Source organism: Geotrypetes seraphini, chromosome 2, assembly GCF_902459505.1.
Source record: "Geotrypetes seraphini chromosome 2, aGeoSer1.1, whole genome shotgun sequence".
Lineage (NCBI taxonomy): Eukaryota > Metazoa > Chordata > Amphibia > Gymnophiona > Dermophiidae > Geotrypetes > Geotrypetes seraphini.
In genome coordinates, this window is record NC_047085.1 from 36461006 (window position 1) to 36488321 (window position 27316).

The following is a 27316-nucleotide window of genomic DNA, read 5'->3' on the forward strand; positions in this document are numbered from 1 at the left end:
CATTTAGCTTTGGACGTTGAGCGGCACTATGAAGGCCTAGGTCGTTTAGAAATACATCCATAACCCGGTTTTATTATTGGCGCTTGAACATTTTTGAGAAATGTTCGTCCAAGTACCGACTTAGGCCGGTTTTTGGACATTTTTCTCTTTCGATTATGAGCCCCATATTGTATTTATTATATCCTTATTTGCTAAGAAGATCTCCTAGCTGTTCAACTGTAGAAGCTGATCTGCCAGCAAGAGGTCCTTCTCATAAACTGAAACTGAATAAAGAGAAGACAAAGTTTTTATGGATTGGCTCACCAGATATTCAGTGGACCTTTTCCTCATTAATGTTTGATAAAACTAGATGTAGGTATGAAACTTCATCCTGGATATAGAGAGCAGAGGTAGATAATCATCTATCGATGGATATACAAGTAAATAAAATAATAAAAAGTATTTTTTTTTATTGTTATGAAGCTTCAAATCATAAGAAAATTCTTGTCTCAACCAATATTTGGACTACTTATACAATCGTTACTCATGTCCCAAGTAGATTGCTGTAATTCTGTATTGTATATGCCAGATGTTCCAAGACATTGAAAACAGATTACAATTACTTTAGAACTCGGCTTCTACAGTAATTTATTCAAAAAGTAAATGGGATTCCATTTTTTCCTGGAATTTGGAATTGCATTGGCTGCCAATTGATGCCAGAATACAATTTAAAATCTGCAACTTGGTTTTAAAATCTCTACATGGTCTAGCACCTTCGTATATTTCTCAACTATTTCATCGTCTTGATGGAGGTCTCACTTATAAAACTAGAAATCAATTTTTCTTTAGTTTTCCAACTCTTACAAAAATTAAATCTAAAAGAATGTACACAGCCTCTTTGTCCTATCAGGATTCTTTGATTTGGAACTCTTTGCTGCTTACAATCAGAATGGCTCAAGATTGTTTTCAGTTTAGGAGGTTTTTGGTTAACTACATGGAAGGAAAAGCCAAAAGGAAAAAACTGCAGCGTCGATGTACAAAGTGTCAAGTTGTTTTATTAAAAAAAAAAAAGTAAAAATCAATTATAGAAATCTCAATGATGGTTCTCTATATGAAGTACAGGACCCGAACCGGGCTGTGTTTCAGAGAAACACTCCTTCCTCAGGGGTCTGGATGGAATGGAAACACATTATGGAGAACCATGGATTTTTGAGAAATCGTGGACAGTAAAAAACAGTGTCGGGTCCTGTACTTCATATAGAGAATCATCATTGAGATTTCTATAATTGATTTATTTTTATTTTTAATAAACAACCTGACACATTTGTACATCGACTCTGTAGTTTTTTCCTTTTGGGTTTCTTCGCTTGACTGTTTACTGCAGACTGCATCCAAGGCTAGACAAATGCTGGTTGCATCCGGAGAAGTTTCGTCAGCCAAAAGCCCGAAGTGGTAATGCCGCTTTACAGGTACTATATGGTGAGACCACATCTGGAATACTGTGTTCAATTTCTGGAGGCCACATTATCAAAAGGATGTGCTGAGAATAGAGTCGATTCAGAGATTGGCCACTAGAATGGTCTCAGGACTCAAGGATCTCCCATATGAAGAATGTCTAGATAAGTTGCAGCTATACTCTCTCAAGGAACGCAGAGAGAGAGGGGAGAGCATGATAGAGACGTTCAAATATGTTACTGGCCGTATGGAGATGGAAGAAGACATCTTTTTCCTTACAGGACCTATGGCGACAAGAGGGCATCTGTTAAAAATCAGGGGTGGGAGATTTCATGGTGGCATTAGGAAGTATTTCTTCACCAAAAGGGTGGTTGATCATTGGAATGATCTTCCACTTCAGGTAGTAGAGGCCAACAACGTGCTCGATTTTAAGAATAAATGGGATAAACATGTGGGTTCACTTTGAGAAAGTGCTTAGGGGGGTGGGTTATTCGAGTGGGCAGACTTGTTGGGCCGAAGGCCCTTTTCTGCCGTCATATTCTATGCTTCTATGTTTCTATGACTGGTTGGATTGTGGTTTTGATTTTAACTCAATGGAGGGCACATATATGTTGAGTTGTGTGCAAAAGAATTTCATATCCCTGAAGAAGCCAACATTAATGAGTGAAACTGTGGCCCCGTTGGGTGGATTAGGTAAGTGCTTTTTTAAGGGGCTATACTGTATATTGAGTGAATTTAAAGTCATATTGTAATATTTTGAATTTCGAGTCACAAGTTATAGAAAAATGGGAGGTTTTTTTTAAAGAGGCCAATGAGTGATAAAAGAACTGTTTGCAGAAAAGACCATATTGGCAAAATCTGAAAGCATAGTTGCTGAGGTCCTTTTGCTCCCTATAAAATGTGCAGTAAAATGTTATGAAAATTAGCCCTTGTCTTGTTTTGGGACGCTTATATTGTTCACCAACCCCTTTAAGATGGCATTATTTTTCCCAAAATAACACATAAGAATTGCCGCTGCTGGGTCAGACCAGTGGTCCATCATGTCCAGCAGTCCGCTCTTGCGGCGATCCTTAGGTCAAAGACCAGCGCCCTAATTGAGTCTAGCCTGACCTGCGTAGGTTCTGGTTCAGCAGGAACTTGTCTAACTTTGTCTTGAGTCCCTGGAGGGTGTTTCCCCCTATAACAACCTCTGGAAGAGCGTTCCAGATTTCTACCACTCTCTGGGTGAAGAAGAACTTCCTTAAAGAGTGGTAGAAATCTGGAACGCTCTTCCGGAGGCTGTCAAGTTTAACAAAAGCTTCTTAATTTGCTTTGCATAATAATGAGATGCTTTGCATGAATTTGCAATCATTGCTTTCCATTATTATATAGAAAGGTTTGAGGTAAACTAAAGTGTGTTACAGTAAAATCATGCACGATCTTTTTAAACTTAGGAGGCAATTCTATAACAGAGTGCCAACAGGAATCATGTTTATGCAGGCATTGAGCCCATTCTATAAGAGCATTTACATGTGCAAGTGATTTTAAAAAAATATTATTGTAAACTGGCATTGCTGCGCCGAACCCCCTCTTTTACTAAGGTACGCTAACTGATTAGCGTGCGCTACACGATAACGCGTCCGTAGACTAACATGCACGCATTAGCATTTAGCGTATGCTAATTTGATTAGCGCGCTAATCAGTTAGCGCACCTTAGTAAAAGAAGGCCTAAAGGTTGATACGCAGATACAAATCCCCAAAGAAGTGGGAATCAAACGTGGGACAAAACCCAATGTTATTCAAATGAATCTTTATTGCAATGAATCTATTGGATCCAAAACAGTCTGTGTTTCAGCTCTCACAAGCCTGCCTCAGGGTCAGGAGATATGCAAATACACCAGGTCTATGGCTGGTATGAATGAGCCATACCTAAATGTAGCATTTATATGTACAAGTTACAGTATTCTGTAAGTAGCCCACTTATGTATTGGCCCTATGACACATCTATGCCCATGCTCTATGAACACCTCCCTTTACAATTATGCATTAACCGCCACATTCTATATATGGGGTACGTGTTCATATAAATTGGTTAATAAAGGTCTGAACCAATAAAAATTGGATGCTAACAATGAAATTTAGATGTTGATTGGCACTCATTAAAATTTGCACCCTATTTTGTAAGGCATGGCGCCTAACTCCCATGGTGTGTATCTCAAAATGGGGTGTAGCCACGGGTATTCTGAAAAACTGCATGCAGAATTAACACAACACTGCTTAACTGCATCTAACTTGAAACATAGAAACATAGAAGATGACGGCAGATAAGGGCCATAGCCCATCAGGTCTGCCCACTCTACTGACCCACCCCCAAGTCTACTATCCTAAGGATCCCACTCCTGGTGACAGGTTCCCTTGGCTTAACCCTCTAAGGGATCCCACTGGGCATCCCATTTGCTCTTAAATTCTTGCACGCTGTTTGCCTCGATCACCTGCACCGGGAGCTCGTTCCAAGGATCAACCACTCTCTCGGTGAAGAAATATTTCCTGGTGTCGCCATGAAATTTCCCGCCCCTGAGTTTGAGCGGATGTCCTCTTGTGGCTGAGGGTCCTCTGAGAAAGAGAATTTCTTCTTCCATCTCGATACGGCCGGTAATATACTTGGGAGTTGGAACTTACACCAGGTTTCATAAGTTAGTTGCGGGATCCATGCTAAATGCTATATAAGGTGTATTTTCTTTATAGAATAACACCTATTGGAGTCTATAAACGGTGCCTTAAGTTAGGTGCTAGTAAACGCCTTACTTAAGTTGAAAATACCATTTAAAAAAAATTAAAAAGCAGTTTAAAAGGAAAAATTTAGGCACCTACTACAGCCTTAAAAATCAGCACCTCCACCACACCTATGGAGGTGCTTTATTTTTATTTTTTTTACTATCAACATTTTATTGACAGTTTTCAAGAAATATACAACAAAATTATAAAAGCAAAAAACAATATCAATACATTAAGCTGCAAGCTCGTAAATCAGAGATATAAGAGTCAGACTTTTAAAGTCTTACAGAATGCATCTAGAGGAGCCCAAGTCCTAGAAAAGCTGGAGATGTTATTTTGTTTAAAAGTTATTATTTCTTCCTATTTTCTGATGGTACAAAGATGATTCCACCATTCATGGAAGTTGAGTTTGGAGTTGTAGATAATATGATGGGTAGCTAAAGCTATCATTATCTACAACTCCTTCCAGGCGGCTAAACTAAACTCATGGCTAGCCCAAATTGTACTCGACGCCCCCACCTACCTTGACTTCAGAAAAAAACTCAAAACTCACTTATTCCACGGACAGAACCCTTAACACACCCTCACACCTCTTCATCTTCCATCAATACAGGTGAACCACCTCCTTCTCTCTTATCGTACCCTCCAAACCTATTAACTTCAATGACCGGTATATTCCTGAAAATAAAACATTACCTTCCTATTGTACATTCTTGTATATTCCTGTACATTCTTGTATATTCCTTATATATTCTTGTATATTCCTTGTATATTCCTGTACATTCTTGTATATTCCTTGTACATTCTTGTATATTCCTTATACATTCTTGTATATTCCTGTACATTCTTGTATATTCCTTGTACATTCTTGTATATTCTTGTATATTTCTTGTACATTCTTGTATATTCCTATCAACTTCAATGACCTCTACATTCCTAAAATGTTAATTCCAATTATCTCATCGTTTGTAATCTTAATTAATTGCTGTGAACTGCCTAGAACTCTCTTGGTATGGCGGTATACAAAATAAAGTTATTATTATTATTATTATAATAATGTCAGAAATAGTTTTGAATGGTGGTAGCATAGAAATATCAGGGTTTGAAGAATGCAATATGATGGATTTCTAAGACATAGGCAGGTTGATGTCCAAGTGAATTATAGAGAGAATTCTTGCCAATATGTCCGACCAGTAAATTTGAAGATTAGAACATGTAAAAATAATAATAATACTTTATTCTTATATACCGCCAGACCATGAATAGTTCTAGGCGGTTCACAGCAGATAAGGCTGAACATCCAGCGAATATACAGTTCAAAAAGATACATCAGTTTCTAGAATGTACACAATACATGTTATATTTACAAAGCAATTAGGAAGCTTGGGTTTCAAATTTGTCAAATAATTGTGCCTTTAGTAGTTTTCTAGAAAAATAATAGGATGAGACTCCTGGCATGATTTTGCCAAACCAGACGTTCATTTTGGCTGCCTGGAAAGAGAGAGTTCTCTCGAGAAATCTCTTCAAACGACACGATTTGACAGTAGGATATGTGAATAACTGGACTCTACGTGAGATGTGAGAAAGTTACTACGCGTTAGTAAAGGAGAGGGTAAGTTAGGCGCCGGTAGGGTGCCTTCCAGCATCTAACGTAAGGTACCATTTATAGAATATGGGCCATAGTGCTTAAATTTAGGTGACCAATTACATAACGGGGTGGCTAATATACCTTAAGGGCATGATCCTATAAATGGCGCCTAACTTTACATTACATTACGGATTTCTATTCCGCCTATACCTTGCAGTTCAAGGCGGATTACAAAAGATTTGACTGGACATTTTCCAGTGAAGATACAATTTTTTTTTTTTTTTAAGAACAATTCTCAATCATCCGCTAGGCACCATTTATAGAATCATGCAGTGTCTAAGTGGTCTTAGGCACTGGTAGGCATTGAAACCTTAGGCCTAAATGCCCCAAATCCACCCCTGACCTGAACAAAATCTATCCCTAACCATGCCTACTTGTTGGTAGGCGCCTACCGGCTAATTAAACTTTTTAAATGTGTTTTTTGATCACACTTTCAATTAACAGCGCTGATTAAACCTATTAAGAAAATTAAGTTAGGTGACCTAGGCACCTCACATTAGGGTGTCATTTATAGAATCAGGGCCTAAGTGACAAATATTGTGTGATATTGCACATGAGTAACCATCCCCGCCATCTTCACCTTTCAAACACTGCACTCCATGGGGCTTGCCTATAGTGAATATCCTAATTAGAGAATGACACGGTGACAAAATTCGTCCCCGTCCCCGTCCCCGCGGATAACCGTGGGAAATCATCTTCATGTCATTCTTTAAGGAGAGAGGGAAGAATCAGAGTATGAATGGCCACAATCACTGACCCGCAAGCTTTGCTTTGAAGAATGCTGGTGTAGAAGGACTGAGGTTGAAAGAGACACTACAGAATGACAGTCTCTGGTATCCAGAGCAGATATTGTGATGTCATAATGCCTCATTCCACCAGTGCCTAAGAGCCAATCACATCAGTGAAGTCACAATGGCTTCATTATCCTTGGTTCACATAAGAATCAGAGTATGAATGGCCACAACCACTGACCCGCAAGCTTTGCTTTGAAGAATGCTGGTGTAGAAGGACCGAGGTTGAAACAGACACTACAGAATGACAGTCTCTGGTATCCAGAGCAGATATTGTGATGTCATAATGCCTCATTCCACCAGTGCCTAAGAACCAATCACATCAGTGATATCACAATGGCTTCATTATCCTTGGCTCACATAAGAATCAGAGTATGAATGGCCACAACCACTGACCCACAAGCTTTGCTTTGAAGAATGCTGGTGTAGAAGGACCGAGGTTGAAATAGACACTAAAAAATGACATGGGGTTATTTCCCGCGGTTATCCGCGGGGACGGGAAATCAGTGTTCCCGCTAAGCTGCGCTGGCGTGCGCTGGCGCACAAAATATTACATCGCAGCGCACAAGTTTCTCGTCACAGCGCACACACGCGTCGCAAAGGTAAGGGGAGGCTGGGGGAGGAATTGGACGTCGGGGTGGGGGTTTGGTTTCCGACCCTGGCGGTGGAGACATCTAACCTCGGCCTGCCCCGGAACTCTTACTGCAACAGTGACTTCCTGTTCCTGCCTAGACGGGCAGCTGCTGCAGTAAGAGTTCCGGGGCAGGCCGAGGTTAGACGTCTCCACTGATGGATACAGCGCCGCCGCTATAACATTTAAAATAATAGCGATCGGGGGGGGGGGGGGGGGAAGGTGCGGGGAAGTCCGGAGCTGCAGGGCCGGCGTTAGAGGGAGTAAGAGTTGATGGTGCTGCAGGGTCCCGCGGGGGGAGGGAGGAAGAAAAAAGAGGAACCGAAGCATGGCAATTTTGGGGGAGCAGGTGTGGGGAAGTCCCGCGATGACTCGTCTGCTGGCTCTGCTCTGGAAGAAGTAAGTTACGTCGGAGGGGGTGGACCCGGCAGACACAATCATTGCGGGACTTTGCCGCAACTCCCTGTGTCTGCCGGGCCCACCCCCTCCAACGTAACTTACTTCTTCCAGAGCAGAGCCAGCAGACGAGTCATCGTGGGCCCTTCCAGCATGCAGCTGCTGAGTCCGCTCTAGAGCAAGTACGTCAGAGTGGGGTGGATTGGCAGCAGGCAGCTACAATCATCGCGGGACCTTGCTGCATGAAGGGAGAGAAAGGAGCAGGACTGCTGGAATGGAAGAGTGGTGGAGGGAAAGAAAGGGGGCAGGGTGGTATGGAAGGGTGGTGCTGATGGAATTGATGTACAGAGAAAGGAGAGAGACATAAGGGGGAAGGATATTGGAGGGAAAGAAAGGGGGAAGATGCTGATTGAAGAGGGGTGGATGGAGGGAGAAAGGGCAGACATTGGATGGTAGTGGGGAACCTATGCTGGATGGAAGTGCAGATGGGAGAGATAAGGGAGCAAATGCCAGAAGGAAATGGGAGGAGAGAAAGAGGGGAGCAGATGCTGGATGATAAGTGGACAGAGAGAGGAGAAGGTACTAGATGGAAGGGTTGGAGAAAGAGGGTATATGATGGAAGGAGGGGATAAATAAAAGGAGGACACATGATGGGGAGAAAAGGATTGAGTTAGGGAAACACTGGAGGGGTGAGGGAAAGAGGTGGCAAGCTTTAGGTAGACAGTAAAAAAGAACATTGATGAGAGAGTAGTAAGAACATAATCTAGACAGATGCAGAAAATAAATTGAAAAGGGAAATGAGGGAAAAAAGGGAAAGGGATTGCAGAGGAGAGGTGTGGGAGAGGGAAGGAGAGGAGAGAGATGCCAGACCAATGGGGGTGAAAGGAGAGATGGAAGGGGGAGGCATACAGTTTCTGGAAGGGGCATAGAAGGAGAGAAGATGCCATATAGGGGAAAAGAGACGGCAGACAGTGGATGGAAGGAAGAGAGTTACAAGAAGATGAGGAAAGCAGAAACCACAGAAGACAAAGGTAGAAAAAAATTTCTATTTATTTATTGCTTTAGGAGACATGTGTCACTGTTTCTGTGAAGCATTGTATGCAGAGTCCAGCTTCTTGCTGGTTCAATTTAACCTTTGTCTATGGGAGGGGTTAGTTTGTGATTACATATTCCATACTAGGCGAAGGTGTGTTCTGTGTGTTCGAAAGACATAGTTTTCTGTTAGGATTGACGGTGTAGGATTGATCTGTGTTGGTCTGGCTTGTTTAGTTTTACAATGGGTATATTGATGTACTGTTCACTGCAATATGTAAGATGCTGCCTTTTCCTAGGTGACGTGTGACGTGTGGCTTGTTACTAAAAATCATGTTTTTCGTACAGATGGGGGGGGGGGGGTGCCAAAAAATGATGGGCCCCGGGTGTTACATATGCTAGGTACACCACTGCATTATGTAAAGATACCAGAAAGCTGGAGAAGCAAAAACTTTAAGTAAATTGTTATTCTTCTAAGTTTTGAGTATTTAACCCTCCCACAATCTCATGGGCACTCATTTCAAGTTTCAAGTTTATTGAGATTTTGATTTAAACGCAATATCAAATATTTTCAATGTGTATAACAAAAATAAATTTTGGGAAATAAATAAAACCATTTGAACAATAAACATACAAACATATCCATAGATGATTAAAAATACATAAGGAGTACAAGGATAAACTACATTTGTTTACAAATGCGTCCTCCGTGCCTGCTCATAAATTTGTGGAATATGTAACTTGTCGCTCATGCATATTTTTTTTTGCACACACCTCATCAATCCTTAGAGGGAACATTGACGGGAACGGTGATGAATTTTGTCACCGTGTCATTCTCTAATCCTAATCCCTTCTGATTGCCAGCTCAGATTTCAGTGATGACGACAGACTCAACTTAGTAGAAATACTCTTCCCCTCCCTCACAAATATTTGTCTTTCCTCAGGGGAAAGAGTGATTTCAGCCACAGAAGTGGCCTTACTATGAATGCTTTGTTTAGTGATTCAGAAATCCATAAGCAGGTCATTCTAAACTTTTAATTTCAGCCAGCAAGCTCTCCCCCGCCATTCAGAGGAAACAGTAGCAAACTTGTTTTAAGACTTTTTTAGAAGGCTTTCTGCTTAGTGTTTTGCGTGCGAGTGCTACACTGGGAAATAACTTATACAGTGGAGGAGTGGCCTAGTGGTTAGAGCATCCTGAGGTTGTGAGTTCAATTCCCACTGCGGCTCCTTGAGACTCTGGGCAAGTCACTTAACACTTCATTGCCCCTGGTATGAAATAAGTACCTGTCTAAAATATGTAAACTGCTTTAATTGTAACCACATAGAGAAAGCAGTATATCAAGTCCTTTACCATTTACAATCAAGCTATTGCGACATCACTGAGGAGGAATGAGGCATTATGACATCACAATCTCAGCTCTGGTTACCAGAGACAAACTCTTCACACTAAAGGGGGAAGTTAGCAACATAGGCCACTGGCAGTGGAGTGGCCCAGTGGTTAGAGCAGCTGCCTCAGCATCCTGCGGTTGTGAGTTCAATTCCCAGTGCAGCTCCTTGAGACTCTGGGCAAGTCACTTAACACTTCATTGTCCCTGGTACAAAATAAGTACCTGTCTTAAATACTGTATGTAAACTGCTTTGATGGTAACCACACAGAAAAAGACAGGACTTTGTCAAAGGACAGATGTTCACTCTAATACTGAAGGATAATTATATTCATGGAGTCGGAAGGAAGCAGTTCAATTACAAACCTTTTGCGATCTTGCCATCCACTTCTATTACCATATTAAAACAGATTTTAATTCAGCTCTGAAGTATGAGTATATGGGTTCAGTCATTTAAGGGAAGGCAGGTGACTGGGGATATGTTTCAGGGCCTAGTCAACTGTGGGAGACAGACTGTGGAAACAGGAACATTTACGGGATTGCATCTCTGCTTAAGTTGGTTCTAATGCTTGAGATGGTATTTTTTTTCCCCTCGGTGCTTGCAGGAGGAAGAGAACAGAGCAGGAATATTTCCAGCTGTTGTTTATTTTCTCTGTGGGCATTCCTTGGAAGCAGAGAGGATGAAGACCAAAAAAAAAAGACAGTTCCCAGATAGTTCCAGGTCATGGAAGACAAATTGAGCCAGTTTGGATTTTACTTTCATTGCTTTCAATACTACAAATTAAGGAAAGAAAGAAAAAAATAATATACCATGACACTTACTTTCTTAGCTAGTATTCAAATAAACCTGTTAGTGTATTGAAAATTTGGAGGGGGTGGGGGAGATAATTTTATAAAGCACTAGCTGATGCCCTGGCGTTGCACGGGTATTTAATTATAGCAATAACACTGTAAATGGATTCAAATAAAGATACTTTATAGTGGTGAAAGAAATTATTTTTTAACAGCTTTATAAAAAGTACAAAATTCAAATTATAATGTGAAATATTTGACAAAATGAATACAATACAACTAACACAAAACTTGATTATAAACAACATTTTTAGTTTCACCTCCAGGAGCAAGAACATATACATTCTTGGGTGAACCCACCCTTGAGCAAGCAACATAGAGTTGTCCATGGGAAAAACAGGGGGATCTTAAATCCACTCCACAGTATGTAATAGTCTTTCCTTGTGATTTGTTGATTGTGATAGAGAATGCAAGTCTCACTGGAATTTGCAATCTCTTAAACTGAAAAGGAAGATCTGTTGGAATAAGTGGTATCCGCGGGATAAATACGGTTTCACCTTGTCCCTTTCTGGTTAAGATAGTCGCTTCAATTACATTGGCCAGTAACCTCTTTACACAAAGCCTTGTGCCATTGCAAAGTTTTGGTGGGTCAAGGTTGCTAAGTAAAATAACTGGAGATCCCACAGCTTTTTACATTTTTTCCATTGACTTGAATGGGTGAAATCAGATTTTCTGTTTGTAGCTCTGCCCATGTGTGCAGGTGGGCCGCGAGACCCCCAGAACATATCACTCCAGGTAGTGAGGGATCTGCATACCAAGTTTCGTTCAAATCGGTCCCACAGCTTTTTACATTTTTTCCATTGACTTGAATGGGTGAAATCTGATTTTCTGTTTGTAGCTCCGCCCACGTGTGCAGGTGGGCCGCGAGACCCCCAGAACATATCATCCCAGGTAGTGAGGGATCTGCATACCAAGTTTTGTTCAACTCGGTCAAGCCGTTTTTGCGTGATCGCGGCACATACACACATACACACACACATACACACATACATACCTCCGATTTTATATATATAGATTTTCAATGTGTAAAGTACATTTTAGACTGTATATTATATACATTGGTATTAGATCCCTAGTATGTGTCGAGTTAGGATAAAGCAAGAGCAACAACCAAAAAGGGGGTTAGGTCCAACTCTATCTGCAGTGGGAAAACGACCAGGAGCAAACAAACAGAACTGCAGATATGTACAACACCGTACAAACTTATTGTGACAACCAAAAAAAAATTTTAAAACCTTTTTACCAAACAGGGGACCCAACACGGTCCGTGTTTCGGACAACCTTCATCAGGGATCCATGGTAGATTACATGTGACGCTCGGCGAAAATACAGTTTGTTTTGTTCCACTGAACTTTGTTCTTTGCAATTTTTTGTGACATTTGTTTTTTCCTTTCCTACCATGGACCCCTGATGAAGGTTGTCCGAAACACGGACCGTGTTGGGTCCCCTGTTTGGTAAAAAGGTTTAAAAAATTTTTTTTGGTTGTCACAATAAATTTTGCCTACGTTGTACATATCTGCAGTTCTGTTTGTTTGCTCCTGGTCGAGTTAGGATAAAGACTTGTATTGACCAAACTTGTACTGTAACTATGGCAAATTTTAACCTGTTAACTGTATATTATGAATGTTAACCTGTAACCCATTCTGAGCTCCTTAGAGAGAACAGGATAGAAAATGAATGAATGAAATAATAAATAAAATTGCATTGATACAATTTGTTTGTAGAAACATAGAAACATAGAAGATGACGGCAGAAAAGGGCTACAGCCCATCAAGTCTCAAAGTCTCAAAGTAGTTTGGATATGTCAAAGGTTGCACTGTGTATAAATTCATATTTTTATTGTGACACAAAGAATTATACGGTCAAACAAACCAGGAGAAAGATTCCCACAATCCAAATAGACATGAACAAACCACAGTGGAGATACGTAGTAATGTTGGTGTGAAGTTTATTCATGAAATGTAAAAATATGTGCGGTAGCTGCCTCAGGAGCCTTCCTCGAAAGGATCAATTACTTGGGTAAATCACTTCATCCAAGTATTCTAAGTTCGTTTGAAAATACTATACGGGCACCTGGTTTGTTCTTAGGCTCTGGTAGGCACCTAACTTAACGTTCGTGTGTGCAGAGGCCTGTATGGTATCTTCAAACGAACTTAGAATACTTGGATGAAGTGATTTACCCAAGTAATTGATCCTTTCGAGGAAGGCTCCTGAGGCAGGCCATATTGGCCGACACACGTGCGTGTCGAGCCACCGCACATACTTTTACATTTCATGAATAAATTGCACGCCAATATTACTACGTAGCTCCACTGTGGTTTGTTCTACAAAGAATGATCCAAAATAACACCTGTTCAACAAAAATAAAGTGCAACACAAATTGAACCCAAAGACATATGCCATAACGATTAAGACTACTCTCGAAGTATCAGATTCTATACTCTCTCATCATTATTGAGATACGCTGTTACACAATTCAGTAACGATTAAGACAGTATCACAATTTTAACATTTTGTCATCTCCCCCACCCCCTTGCCCCCTCATCAAGTTTCAAGTTTCAAGTTTCTTAGGTGACTTGATTAATCGTTTAATCAAACATTCTAAGCGATGTACACTATAAAATTTACAATTCTTAGAAAACAATACAATACATACAAATACTTAAATAGCGGTAAATTGCTCCTAATTTTAACATTACTAAACATAGGGTAAGGAGGGATGAAATACAATTCATAAAGTAAAGAAGAAACATTGAGGGAAAATACAAAAGGGAAATAGGTAACACAGGTATAACAAAAGTAAAATATAATACTCCAGTAATAAAATTATATTGAAAATGCATCTTTAAAAAGGAAGGTTTTTAATTCAGTTTTAAATTTCCCAAACTCTTTCTCCTCCCGTAAAAAAATAGGGAGGGCGTTCCAAGTCTGTGGTGCTGTACATGAAAAAATAAATTGTCTCCTCGTATTAATAATTTTTAATGAAGGAATAGATAGCAGATTTTGTTCGCTAGATCGTAGAGTTCTCTTTGCAGAATATGGAATAAGTAACCTAAATAAAAATGCAGGGGTCTTATTGTTTAGAGTTTTAAAAATAATTATGCATAACTTATAAGTGATTCTATGAATAACAGGGAGCCAATGCGCCTTTTTGAGGAGAGGTGTTGCATGATCAAATTTTTTAGACTTAGTTATTAATTTTATAGCTGTATTTTGTATAATTTGTAGACGTTTAATTTCATATAGCGCAATTCCTTTGAATAAAGAATTGCAGTAATCAATTTTAGACATCACCAAAGAGTGAATCAATATAGTAAGTGCCTTGGGACAGAGAAATTTAGAGATGGAACGAATTTTATGTAAACATGCGTGCACATATGTAGAGTATACACATAAATGTATAGCTTTTTTAGAGCAAGTGCAAATTTGTGAGCTGTTTGGCCCAGATTCTTTAAATGACGCCTAAATTTAGGCATCTAGATCGGCATGCCTCGCCAATCTAGGTGCCTAACTTGGGCGCCATATTGGTACCAGTGTCTTTGGAAGATATATAGACTTGGTAAAGCCCTACGATCAGTTAGTAGTATGAAATTAGTATGTCAGTCATTTACAAACATAAACTATGTATCTACAGGAATGAAAATATTTAGGATCACTGGGATGTCTTTTATGGAACAAGTTATCTGGTCAAATAAGTATAGAATAAAAAAATTGCCCAAGACAAAATGCTTACTTCTAATATGACACGATAATTTCTCCGAAGCTGTCTTTTCCCCCTAACTCAAAGTAGATGAGTTAAAAGAAATAAAAAAAAAATAATAATAATAATGCAAATGCCAATAGTTATAGGTGTGGTGATTTTGGATTGTTATGCTTTAGTGTATGTGTATTTTTATGTTGTTATGTATGTAATCTTGGAAACCGCTGACTTTTTTGGGTGGTATAGAAACTTTTTAAATAAATCGTTTAAAAATCTTAATTGGTGCAAATAATTAGTAATTAACAACTTGTAATTGATGTTAATTGCACTTAATTAGATGGTAAACATAGAAACATAGAAGATGACGGCAGATAAGGGCCATAGCCCATCAGGTCTGCCCACTCTACTGATCCCCCCCCCCCCCAAGTCTACTATCCTAGGGATCCCACTCTTGGAGACAGGTTCCCTTGGGTTAACCCTCTAAGGGATCCCACTGGGCATCCCATTTGCTCTTAAATTCTTGCACGCTGTTTGCCTCGATCACCTGCACCGGGAGCTCGTTCCAAGGATCAACCACTCTCTCGGTGAAGAAATATTTCCTGGTGTCGCCATGAAATTTCCCGCCTCTGTGTTTGAGCGGATGCCCTCTTGTGGCTGAGGGTCCTTTGAGAAAGAGAATCTCTTCTTCCATCTCGATACGGCCGGTAATATACTTAAACGTCTCGATCATGTCTCCTCTCTCCCTACGTTCCAAGAGTGAGTACAGCCGCAAATTTTTCAGCCTTTCCTCGTACGATAGATCCTTGAGCTCTGAGACCATCCAGGACATCTACTAGAAAGTATGCTTGGTTAGTGGTTGGATTGTGGGCCTGTTTTTCATCTGGGCACCTGGTTTGTTCTTAGGCTCTGGTAGGCACCTAACTTAAGCACTCTCATTTAGGCCAAGAAAAACCATGGCATAAAGGTTAGTAAACTTATTGATATCTAAGCCCACATTAGGTGCCACTAGGCATGATCTATAAAGTGCTATTTATGGAATCAGGGCCTTTGGGCTGGTGCAGGGAGCTTAGTTTATAAAAAGCATCTAAGTTACCTTTCTTAAACAGCCTTGAAACAAGCAAGTTTTGGCCTTCTAAGAACATAAAACATAAGAATTGCCATACTAAACTAAATCTTAAGTTTATATACCGCATCCTCTCCATAATTATAGAGCTCGGCACGGTTTACAAGAGCTTAATATAGGAAGGAATAACATAATGGGTTTGGAGGGGGGAGGAGAGCATCACTTTTTTGTGAAAAGCCTAGTTTTCAGGTGCTTACGGAATAGTTGGAAAGAGCCCTGATTCCGTAGTGGGGCAGTAAGATTATTCCAAAGCCCTGTGATTCTGAAGAAGAGAGATCTTCCCAATTTTCCCGAATAGAGGATACCTTTTAGCGAGGGGAAGGATAGGGGACAGATCGAAGGTTCATCAAGCCCAGTATCCTGTTTCCAACAGTGGAGGTCCCAAGTACCAGGCAGAAACCCAAAGAGTAGCAACATTCCAGAGCTGAGAGTGTGATGTCATAATGCCTCATTCCACCAATGCCTAAGAGCCAACCTCATCAGTGCTGTCACAATGGCTTGATTAAGAGTTGCCATATTGAGACGGAACAAAGGTCCATCAAATCCAGCATCCTGTTTCCAACAGTGGCCAACCCAGATCCCAAGTACCAAAACAGATTTTATGCTGCTTATCCTAGGAATAAGCAGTGGATTTCCCCAAGTCAATCTCAATAATAGCCTATATGGACTTCTCTTTTAGGAAATTATCCAAGCCTTTTTAAAAACCCCGTTAAGCTAACTGATTTCACCACATTCTCTGGCAACGAATTCCAGAGTTTAATTGCACGTTGTGTGAAGAAATATTTTCTACGGTTTGTTTTAAATCTACTACTTAGTAGCTTCATGGTATGCCCCCCTAGTCCTAGTATTTTTGGAAAGAGTGAACATGTGATTCACATCTATCCTTTCCACTCCACTCATTGTTTTATAAGCCTCTATCATATTCCCAGTGAGTCGTCTCTTCTCCAAGCTGAAGAGCCCTAGCCGCTTTAGCCTTTCCTCATAAGGAAGTCGTCCCATCCCTTTTATCACTTTCATTGCTCTTTTCTGTACCTTTTCTAATCCTGGTATAAAATCAAACTCTCGTGTGGATAATTCTAAAAAGGTTGCAGAAACTTAGGTGCTAGGATACTCTACATCAGTGTCTCTCAAGCTGTGTGCCATGGCACAGTGGTGTGCTCCGAAGAGATACCAGGCGTGCCACGAAAATTCCAGAATTTTACTTTAATTTTTAAAATTTTCTTAAGTATACACTAGAATAGATGACATGTTCATCGTGCATTCAAGAGTCTGTCAATGGTTTTGAGCGGCTGTGTATGTAAGGAAACAACCGCCCAGACAAGCATCATTCTTTGAAGTGATTGGTCCTTCAAAACTAATGGCAATTCATTTTATTTTTATTTTTTATGCAGTAGTTATCCTAACTTGAGCGACAAACCAGACAAGGCTTAGTTACCGTTTGGATCTTCTTGTCTTTGCAAACTTGGATTTTCAGCTCTGTCAAAAATTAAATCGAGAAAAAAGAGTACGACTGCAGATGGTGGATGATGAAATGTGTATTTGCTTGTCGACTATCGAGCCAATCTAAGCGCTAGATTCTCTAAGGGTATGGATTGGATCCGATCCGTGAGCGATCTGATCCGTGTCCGGGGGCTGATTCAAGAACCGCCCTCATACATATGAGGGCGATCGGAATCACGCCCCCAGCCGAGCTCCCAGATTGCTCTATAGCGATCCTGATGCATGCGCAGACCATCTGTAGGTGGTCTGCGCATGCGCTGGCCCTCCATGCCCGGCAGAGCAGGAAACTTCTTTCTTTTTTTTTGCTTTTTTTTTTCTTTGCAAGCCTGTGGTTTTAACCTGCATTAAGCCCGCGGGATAAAACCATGGGCTTTCACTCCGGGGAAGAGCAGGAGAGTCGGGGCGGCAGGAGTGATATGAGGCGAGAGCAGGGCAGCGAGGCGGGGCTCAGGAGAGATTCGGGGCTAGAGTAGGAGATGGGACAGAGAGCAGATCGTGGCAGGCAGGAGATCGAGGCTGAGAGCAGGAGATCGGGGCAGGCAGGAGATTGGGGCAGAGAGCAGGGCGGCAGAAGCCAGGGCAGTCGGAAAGGACCTGAGTGACTGGTCCTCAGCAGTTGCTTAATTTTTAGATCGGTCAGCCCAGTCGGTGTCCCTCTTCTTTTTTTTTTTAGTGAATCGCTGCCTGCCTACCTTTGAATGCCGTTCCCCCTCATTTGCATGCGCAGATCAGAGAATGATCGGGACAGAGGTTAGTGAATCAGGTCGGAGGGAAATCAGGTTGTAAAGGGGTCACTAAATGGTCGGAAGTTGATCCGTGGGTTTAGTGAATCTAGCCCTTAGTGCCTAACTTAATTGTTTAAAAAGCTTAATCGGCACCAATAATCGACAATTAACTTGTAACTGATGTTAATTGCACTTAATTGTATGGTAAGCGCTTACCATTTTGAGGTGCCTATCCGAAAGTACATATTGATGTTCCTTTCCTCACTTTGTTGTACTCTTTTTTTAAATTGCAAACTACTCAACGGATTATTATTGGCGTTTACACGGGCTATAAATCGAAGTGAGAATATTATTCAAGTTTGGTTGCACTTGCTACAAGACACTGCATGGTCTGGTTCCTACCCACATCATCAATCACTTTAAGTTTGTCGCTTTGCACGTGATTTCAGACTTTTTGCTTTCCCTTCGGTAAAAGGCTGCCTATATATTGTTTATTTGGGGGCACCAAAGAAAATCCTGAGAAAATTGAGAATAGTACAGAACACAGCTCTTCGATTGATATTTGGATTGAGGAAAAAAGACCATATCAGTCCTTATTATCGTCTGTTACATTGGCTCCCGATAGAGGCACGAGTACTATTCAGATTTTCTTGTATCTGTTTTAAGTTGATTTGGGGAATTGCACCAACTGACTTTTTTAACTCATTTCTCAGTGAGGACAGCCCAGTGAGGACAACTAGGAGTTCTAATTTATTTGTCTATCCAAAAATTACTGGGTGCAGATACAAGACTTTTAGATAGGACCCTTGCATTCCAAGCAAGTAAGCAGCAGTCCTGGTGGGGTGATTACATCGGTGGAGTCATGATATCTTATGGTGCATTTTGTAAAGTAACCAAATCAGCTTTGTTTGATAAATTCATTTCCTAAAGTGGATATCAGGGTTAACAAAAATTTTATACTGAAGTAAGGTGTAGTATTTGTAACTGTATTTCGCTGATTGTCCAGCCTTCTTCTGTGTAAACCGCCTAGAAATTGTTTGATTAGGGTGGTATGGAAAAATAAAGTTATGTTATATGAATTCTTGCTTATCAGGCAGCTCTATGAGGTAAGAACTTTGGTAATCTGATTTTAAGATCTGACACCTATTTAAATTTCAGGAAACTGTTAAAAACTTATCTTTCCAATATCATTTTAAATAATTGAATTGTAATTCACTGTCAATGTGCAGTATTTTAGTATTGTAGAACTAGTACCTGGCCAAAACCCAAGGACATTCCAGCATCTCAAAGAATAGCAAGATTCCGGAACCCCAATAAGAACAACATTCCAGAGCTGAGATTGTGATGTCATAATGCCTCATTCCACAGTACCTCAGAGCCAACCTCATCAGTGATTTTACAATGGCTTGATTGCCCTATACTTGGCACTGCCATACTAGGTCAGACCAATGGTCCATCAAGCCCGGTAGCCCGTTCTCACGGTGGCCAATCCAGGTCACTAGCCAAAACTGAAGGAGTAGCAACATTCCATGCTCGATTCCATGCAACGATCCAGGGCAAGCAGTGGCTTCTCCCATGTCTTCCTCAATAACAGACTATGGACTTTTCCTCCAGGAACTTATCTACACCTTTCTTATTTTAGATCTGTCTGGTACAGTAATTGTGGTATAGGAAATGTGACCTGAATAAATAAATAAAATAGACATGGTTAAGGGGTGAATCATGAGTGTGCCTGTTTTGGACTTAGCTGCCTTTTTTGGGCTTAGGCATGCTTATTTAGGTCAAGAAAACCCTAGCCTAAGATTAGGATGCCTATTGACACTTAAGCCCACTTTAGCTGCTTCTATAATATAAAGTGTGTCTTTTATAGAATCATACATAAGTACCACACTACTTGTCACCTATGTTTTAGGCACTGTTTATAGAATTGGGCCCTTAGGCCCGGATTCTCTAACCACTGCCGATTTTATAGGCACTGGTGGGCACCCAAGCTCGGTAAAAAATGCTAATCAAATGACATTTTTAATTGACTTACAAGTGCATTCACTCTGAAAGCTCCCCAATATCTCTCTTCACTTATCTCCCCCTAAGCTCCGGTCATCGGGCAAGCCCCTCTTATCTGTACCCTTCTCCTTCACTGCCAACTCCAGACTCTGTTTCTTCTTTCTTGTCGTACCGTACGTCTGGAACAGGCTGCCTGAATCAATACGTCATACTCCGTCCCTAGCAGTATTCAAATCCAAGCTAAAAGCCCACTTTTTTGAAACTGTTTTCCACTCTTAATTCCCATTCACTGCTGTCAGATACCTTTACTCACTGTATCATTTCCTTTACCATCATCTCTCCAACCCTGAGATGTCCTGTCTGTCAAATTAGAGTGTTAGCTCTTCAGAGCATGGACTGTCTATTGTATGTTAAATGTCCATATGTGGTCTGGTAACTTGTTCATCAGGCAGGAATCCTGCTCCACTGACATGTATGGACTGGGGAGGGCTTTCATGGTTGGGATGGTGTAGATGGGCTGGAGTGAACTTTGACGGAGACTTCAGTAGTTGAAACCTAAGCATGGTACTGGGCAGAGCTTTGGATTCTTGCCCAGAAATAGCGAAGAAGAAAAAAATATTTAAATTAAATCAGGTTGGGCAGACAGGATGGACCATTCGGGTCTTTATTTGCCGTCATCCACTATGTTACTATGTAAATATAAAATTCACTAGCTGATTCAGTCTCGTTCTGGTAGACTGATGCCATTTCACATAGAAACATAGAAACATAGAAATAGACGGCAGATAAGGGCCACGGCCCATCCAGTCTGCCCACCCCAATGACCCTCCCTATCTATCTCTGCGAATAGATCCCACATGTCTATCCAATTTGGCCTTAAAATCTGGCACGCTGCTGGCCTCAATGACCTGAAGTGGAAGACTGTTCCAGCGATCAACCACCCTTTCAGTGAAGAAGAACTTCCTAGTGTCTCCGTGCAGTTTCCCGCCCCTGATTTTCCACGGATGCCCCCTTGTTGCCGCAGGACCCTTGAAAAAGAAAATATCTTCTTCTACCTCGATGCGGCCCGTGAGATACTTGAATGTCTCGATCATATCTCCCCTCTCTCTACGTTCCTCGAGTGAGTAGAGCTGTAACTTCCCTAACCACTCCTCGTATGGGAGATCCTTGAGTCCCGAGACCATCCTGGTGGCCATTCTCTGGACCGATTCCAGTCTCAGCACATCCTTGCGGTAATGCAGCCTCCAGAATTGCACACAGTACTCCAGGTGCGGTCTCACCATGGATCTATACAGTGGCATAATGACTTCAGGTTTACGGCTGACGAAACTCCTGCGTATGCAACCTATGATTTGCCTTGCCTTGGATGAAGCTTGCTCCACTTGATTGGCAGTCTTCATGTTCTCACTGACGATCACCCCTAAGTCTCGTTCTGCTTCAGTTCTTGTTAGGATCTCACCATTAAGGGTGTAAGTCTTGCATGGATTTTGGCTTCCCAGGTGCATGACTTTGCATTTTTTGGCATTGAAACTGAGTTGCCAGGACCTAGACCAGCGCTCCAGTAGAAGTAGGCCATGCATCATGTCGTCTGCCATTGAATTTTTGTCTGTTGTGCTTTTGCTCACTACATTGCTTAGTTTGGCATCATCGGCGAATAATGTTATTTTACCTCGGAGCCCTTCAGCCAAGTCTCTTATATAGATGTTGAACAGGATCGGGCCCAGGACGGAGCCCTGTGGCACTCCACTTATCACCTCCGACATTTCGGAGGGAGTGCCGTTCACCACTACCCTTTGAAGCCTACCTCCAAGCCAGTTCCCAATCCATTTGGTCAATGTGTCGCCCAATCCTAAAGAACTCATCTTGCTCAGCAACCTGCGGTGTGGTACGCTATCAAATGCTTTGCTGAAGTCCAGGTAAACGATGTCCAGGGACTCCCCAACATCCAGCTTCCTCGTCACCCAGTCAAAGAAGCTGATCAGGTTGGATTGGCAGGATCTCTCCTTAGTAAATCCATGTTGGCGGGGATCCTGTAGATTCTCCTAGTTCATGATCCTATCTAATTGGCGTTTGATTAGAGTTTCCATTAGTTTGCTCACTATTGATGTGAGACTCACTGGTCTGTAGTTTGCCATCTCCATCCTGGAGCCTTTCTTGTGGAGTGGAATGACGTTAGCTGTCTTCCAGTCCATCGGGACGTTACCCGTACTAAGGGAGAGATTGAAGAGCGTGGATAGCGGTTCCGCCAAGACATCACACAACTCCCTGAGCACCCTGGGGTGTAGGTTGTCAGGCCCCATTGCCTTGTTGACCTTGATTTTTGACAGCTCGCAGTAGACGCTTCTGGGTGTAAACTTGAAATTACTAAATGGGTCAACTGATTCAACCCTTGTCTGTAGCTGAGGGCCAATTCCCGGCGCCTCGCGGGTGAAGACTGAGCAGAAGTATTCATTTAACAGTTGGGCTTTTTCCGAGTCTGTCTCTACATAGTCTCCGTCTGGTTTTCTGAGACGTACTATCCCGCCCGAGTTCTTATTTCTGTCACTGATATACCTGAAGAAAGATTTATCACCTTTCTGGATGTTTCGTCAGCAGGAGACCTGAAGTTATGATGCCGTTGTACAGAGCCATGGTGAGGCCTCACTTGGAGTACTGTGTTCAGTTTTGGAGACCATACTACCGAAAGGACGTGCTGAGGATCGAGTCAGTTCAGCGAATGGCCACCAGGATGGTCTTGGGGCTCAAGGATCTCACGTATGAAGAAAGATTTAAAAAGTTGCGGCTGTACTCACTTGAGGAAAGAAGAGAACGGGGAGTTATGATTGAAACATATAAGTACATCACGGGACGCATCGAGTCAGAAGATGATATCTTCTGGCTCATGGGACCCTCGACCACCAGAGGGCATCCGCTGAAGATCAGGGGAGGGAAGTTTCATGGCGACTCCAGGAAGTACTTCTTCACCGAAAGAGTAGTGGATCATTGGAACAGACTCCCACTCCAGGTGATAAAGGCCAGCAGCGTGACGGATTTTAAGAGAAAATGGGATACTCACGTGGGATCTTTAAGGGAGTAAATTCAGGGGAGGGGATACTTGGAATGGGCAGACTTGGTGAGCTATAGCCCTTTTCTGCTGCTTTTTTCTATGTTTCTATGTTTCTTTGCTAGAATTTGGCCTCCCTAACTGCTGCTTTGACGGCTTTTGACATGGCCAGATATTCTACTCTAGAGTCCTGTTTCCCTGATTGTTTGTAAGAGATGAATGCTTTTTTCTTCTCTTTGATGAGGTCCGAGATCTCCGTAGAGAACCACTGTGGCTTGTTGTTCCTACTCCGTTTGCTTACTGATTTAACATAGCGGTTTGTTGCTTCCTGTATGGTGGCTTTCAAAGTTGACCACATTTCTTCCACGCTGTCGGTTTCTGCTTGGCTTTGTAGCGCCTGGTGAACGAAGTCTCCCATGTCTTGGAAGTTTGTGTCCTTGAATTTGAGGACCTTGGTCAGCGTGGTAGATTTCGTGAAACCTTTCCTGAGATTGAACCATATCATGTTGTGGTCACTGGAGGCCAATGTGTCACTCACCGAGACCTCTGTGACACTTTCTCCATTGGTAAGTATCAGGTCCAGTATTGCCTGATCCCTTGTTGGTTCCAATACCAGTTGCCTGAGTCTTGCTCCATTCAAGGAGTTTAATAACTTCCTGCTGCTGCCGGAAGCAGAGGAAAGTGTGACCCAATCCACATCAGGCATATAACAGATATTAAAAATGGCATTGACTTCTAATCTTCTATACCAGGGGTAGGCAATTCCGGTCCTCGAGAGCCGGAGCCAGGTCAGGTTTTTAGGATATCCACAAATAAATATGCATGAGATAGATTTGCATCTCAAGGAGGCAGTGCATGCAAATCCATCTCATACATATTCATTGTGGATATCCTGAAAACCTGACTTGGCTCCGCTCCGGCTCTCGAGGACCGGAATTGCCTACCCCTATTCTATACTAATAGCCTTGCTCTTTTATTGCTAACATTTAAAAAGGATAGAATGCATTTAAATTATATCTTAGAGGAAAGACAAAGTGTGCATGATTTGACATATAGTATTAAAAAAAAAAATGCCGAAGTTAGACTATTCCAGTATCACTAAAAGCAGATGTAAACATAATAGACAACTAAGAGAGCTGGTGGAAGGACAACAAACAATGGGTCATTGTGATATCAGGGTAGAAATTATAGTCCAATGATATACCTGGCATGTTTTTCATCTAGGCGCTTGTATTGGACTTAGGTGCATTCATTTTGGCCAAGAAATTGATAGGTGTTCGACTCGATGAACATCATCAAGTTTTTGTGGCAGAATGCAGAAGTGGATCGCCATGCCTTTCTTCTGCGCAGTATAAATTTGATGTTGCCGCCTCCAACACTGCCCATCTGCTGCTGCCCAGATGGATGGTACATCGTTAGTCCGACATCTCCGCTAAAACCTGTCCACCTTGGGAGGTCCTGTTGGTAATGAACCTACTGACGGCGTAGCTTTCAGGTTCTCAGATTTGCGCAAGCCCCAGTGGCATGACAAGCCCAGGTACCATGACTGGAGAGGCCAAGTAAACCCTGGCGTCGATATGGCGCACCTAAAGTCACGACGCCATTTTTGTTGCAGCTAGGCATGATTTTATAATTAGTCAGGGAAAATCTAGGAAGGGTGACAGCATTTGGCTTTTCAGTTATTCCCTTAATAATTACTCAGCTTTCCATGTAACTGTAATTCCTTCCTCTCCACACCCTGCTCTGGACCTTATCAAGTACTGCCCATTGCAGATATGTTGCAAACACCAAGGTCTTGTGGAACAAACTGTCAATAAGTCCTTACTTTTATCTGATATTTCACAAAGCTGGTGGTTTATTTCTACGTGAATTACTGGCATCCCTGCCACCTCGGCTCATGTATGCTTCGACTTAGCTGTTTCTGATGCCAGACGCAAGGTGGTCTCGGTGGGGAGGGAGAGAGGAAGGAGGGGGGGGGGGGGAAGCACCGAGCTCTCGATTCAGTTAACGCTTGTGGGAAGTGGTTTGTCAGTTTGATAGTGGCCACTAGTCAGATCCAGTGCCCTTCTGAGAAAAGAGCTTTCACAGTTCTCTAAAGTTAGATTGTGGATAGGATGGGAGGCCCCTGGGAACCGGCGGCCACAATTCCCCAGGCAAGGAGAGCTAGATACAAAAGGCTTAAAATGCTCTTTTTGTGCAGCTGCTGTGCGCTGAATCAACACTCAGTGAAACAGGGCTCTCAGGTTTCCTATCCCTAGTGACCAAAAATTTCTCCAGAAATGCACCCCTCCCTCCCCCCCATCTCATCTTTTACAGCTGTCCGTGTCATTTTGTCTTCCTATGTAACCTTTGCCTTTGTAACTGTAATGCCAGGCTGGGTGTGATTTCCTAAAATAAAAAAATGGCGTGATTTAATTAAGGGGGGAGGGATGGTTCATGGGAGGTTAGTGGGGAATAATGGTGCCATTTCATGAGAGCATCCAGAATTTGTGAGAATTGCAAGCAGCAGAGTTTCCAAGAACAGAGCCTCTCCACAGCACAAGGGGAGAGGCTGCTCTCACTCATATATTCTGCTGGCCTCGAAACTGTCTTTCCCCCCCCCCCTGTAGAATTTGTGCATCTGCTTTCTGTTAAATTGTGACAAAGGAATTCAGAAGTTTTGATCCTCTCCAAATGATCTCGGTGCTCTGCCAATGATGCACGAGTGTTGGTGCTCAGTGAGACGAAAGCTGCAAATTGCATCTCAGATGGCATTGAATATCTTCCTTTGATCTCAGTTTATCACCACTAGTATCATCTTAATCTTTTTCATTTTAGATTCTCCCTGAGGAAAATGCAAAATAGTGGTCATAGTTCCTGCAGCAGAGAAGGTGCATGGGATGGAGAGAAAAGACGGGGGATTAAGGAGGGGAAGGGTGAAAAAGAGGATCAGAGTGGAGATCTCCTTCCTCTTCAGATTTAGAAACATAGAAACATGATGGCACATAAAGGCCAAATGGCCCGTCCAGTCTGCCCATCCGCAGCATTCACTATCATCTCCTCTCCCTATTGGCTAAAGCTCCTTTCAGCTGCATTGTGAAGTCATAGAACTTTAATAACATAGTAACATAGAAACATGATGGCACATAAAGGCCAAATGGCCCATCCAGTCTGCCCATCCGCAGCATCCACTATCTCCTCCTCCTCTCCCTATTGGCTAAGGCTCTTTACACTTGCATTGTGAGGTTATAGAGCTTTATGGTTATAGAAACATAGAAATATGATGGCAGATAAAGCCAAACGGCCCATCCAAAGTAACCATTATCTCTTCCTCTCTACTTTCCTTCACTCCTTTGCCTATCCCTGATCTGCTTTCACTTTTCCCTTCATCCCTTAACCTGTCTTCCCTCCTTTCTCCTAACCTGATTTTCAATCCCTCTTCCTCCATCTCTTTCTTCTCCATCTTCAATCGCCCCATTCTCCTCTCCCCAACCTTGATATTTCTTCCTTTTCTCCCCTTGTACATCTCTACCTGAGATCCTTCATCTACGAATGTCCCACTCCCCCCCCCCCAAAAAAAATCCACAACTCAAAAGAGATTATATTGACTCAAATCATGTTTGAAAAACTGGTTTATTTTCATCTTGCAAACATAGATCTACATTATTTAGCAGACAAAGAGGCTCAGGTTCAAAAGAGAGAAACGTCCATGAAAAGGCATAAAGTGGCATTTGGACGTTTTTCTAGCTAAAAATGTCCAGATCAGTATTTTCAAAACCCATATTGTAGACATTGTTCTGGGCTATTCGCCTCCTGTTCATCTACATTCCAAAGGGGCGTGTTGAAAGTGTGTTTTGGGCGGGCCTAGGGTGGGCTTAGGACTTGTTTTGCAGTGATAGACAAACAGTTAACAAAACGTCCAGGATGCCATTTAGACGTTTGGGGCTAGACCTGTTTTAAAAACAAAAAAGGTGCCCAAACTGACCAGATAACCACTGGAGGGATTAAAGCATGACCCCCCCCCTTACTCCCGCAGTGGTCACCAATCCCCTCCCACCACTCAAAGATTTGAAAGAAACAGTATATCAGAGCCTCTAAGACAGCTTCAGATGGCCACACAGACATCTCAGCAGAGCAAAGCAGAGAGGCACTCTAGGGGGGTGATTGTCATATAAAAAGTCCCAGGTACACAGATCATGATTATCCACTTACAGTATATTGTGTATATGGTGAGCCCTCCAAAACCCACCCAAAACCTACTGTGTGGCGCTGTGTTTAAAAGATATAGCCTCAGCACCCTGAGGTTGTGAGTTCAAACC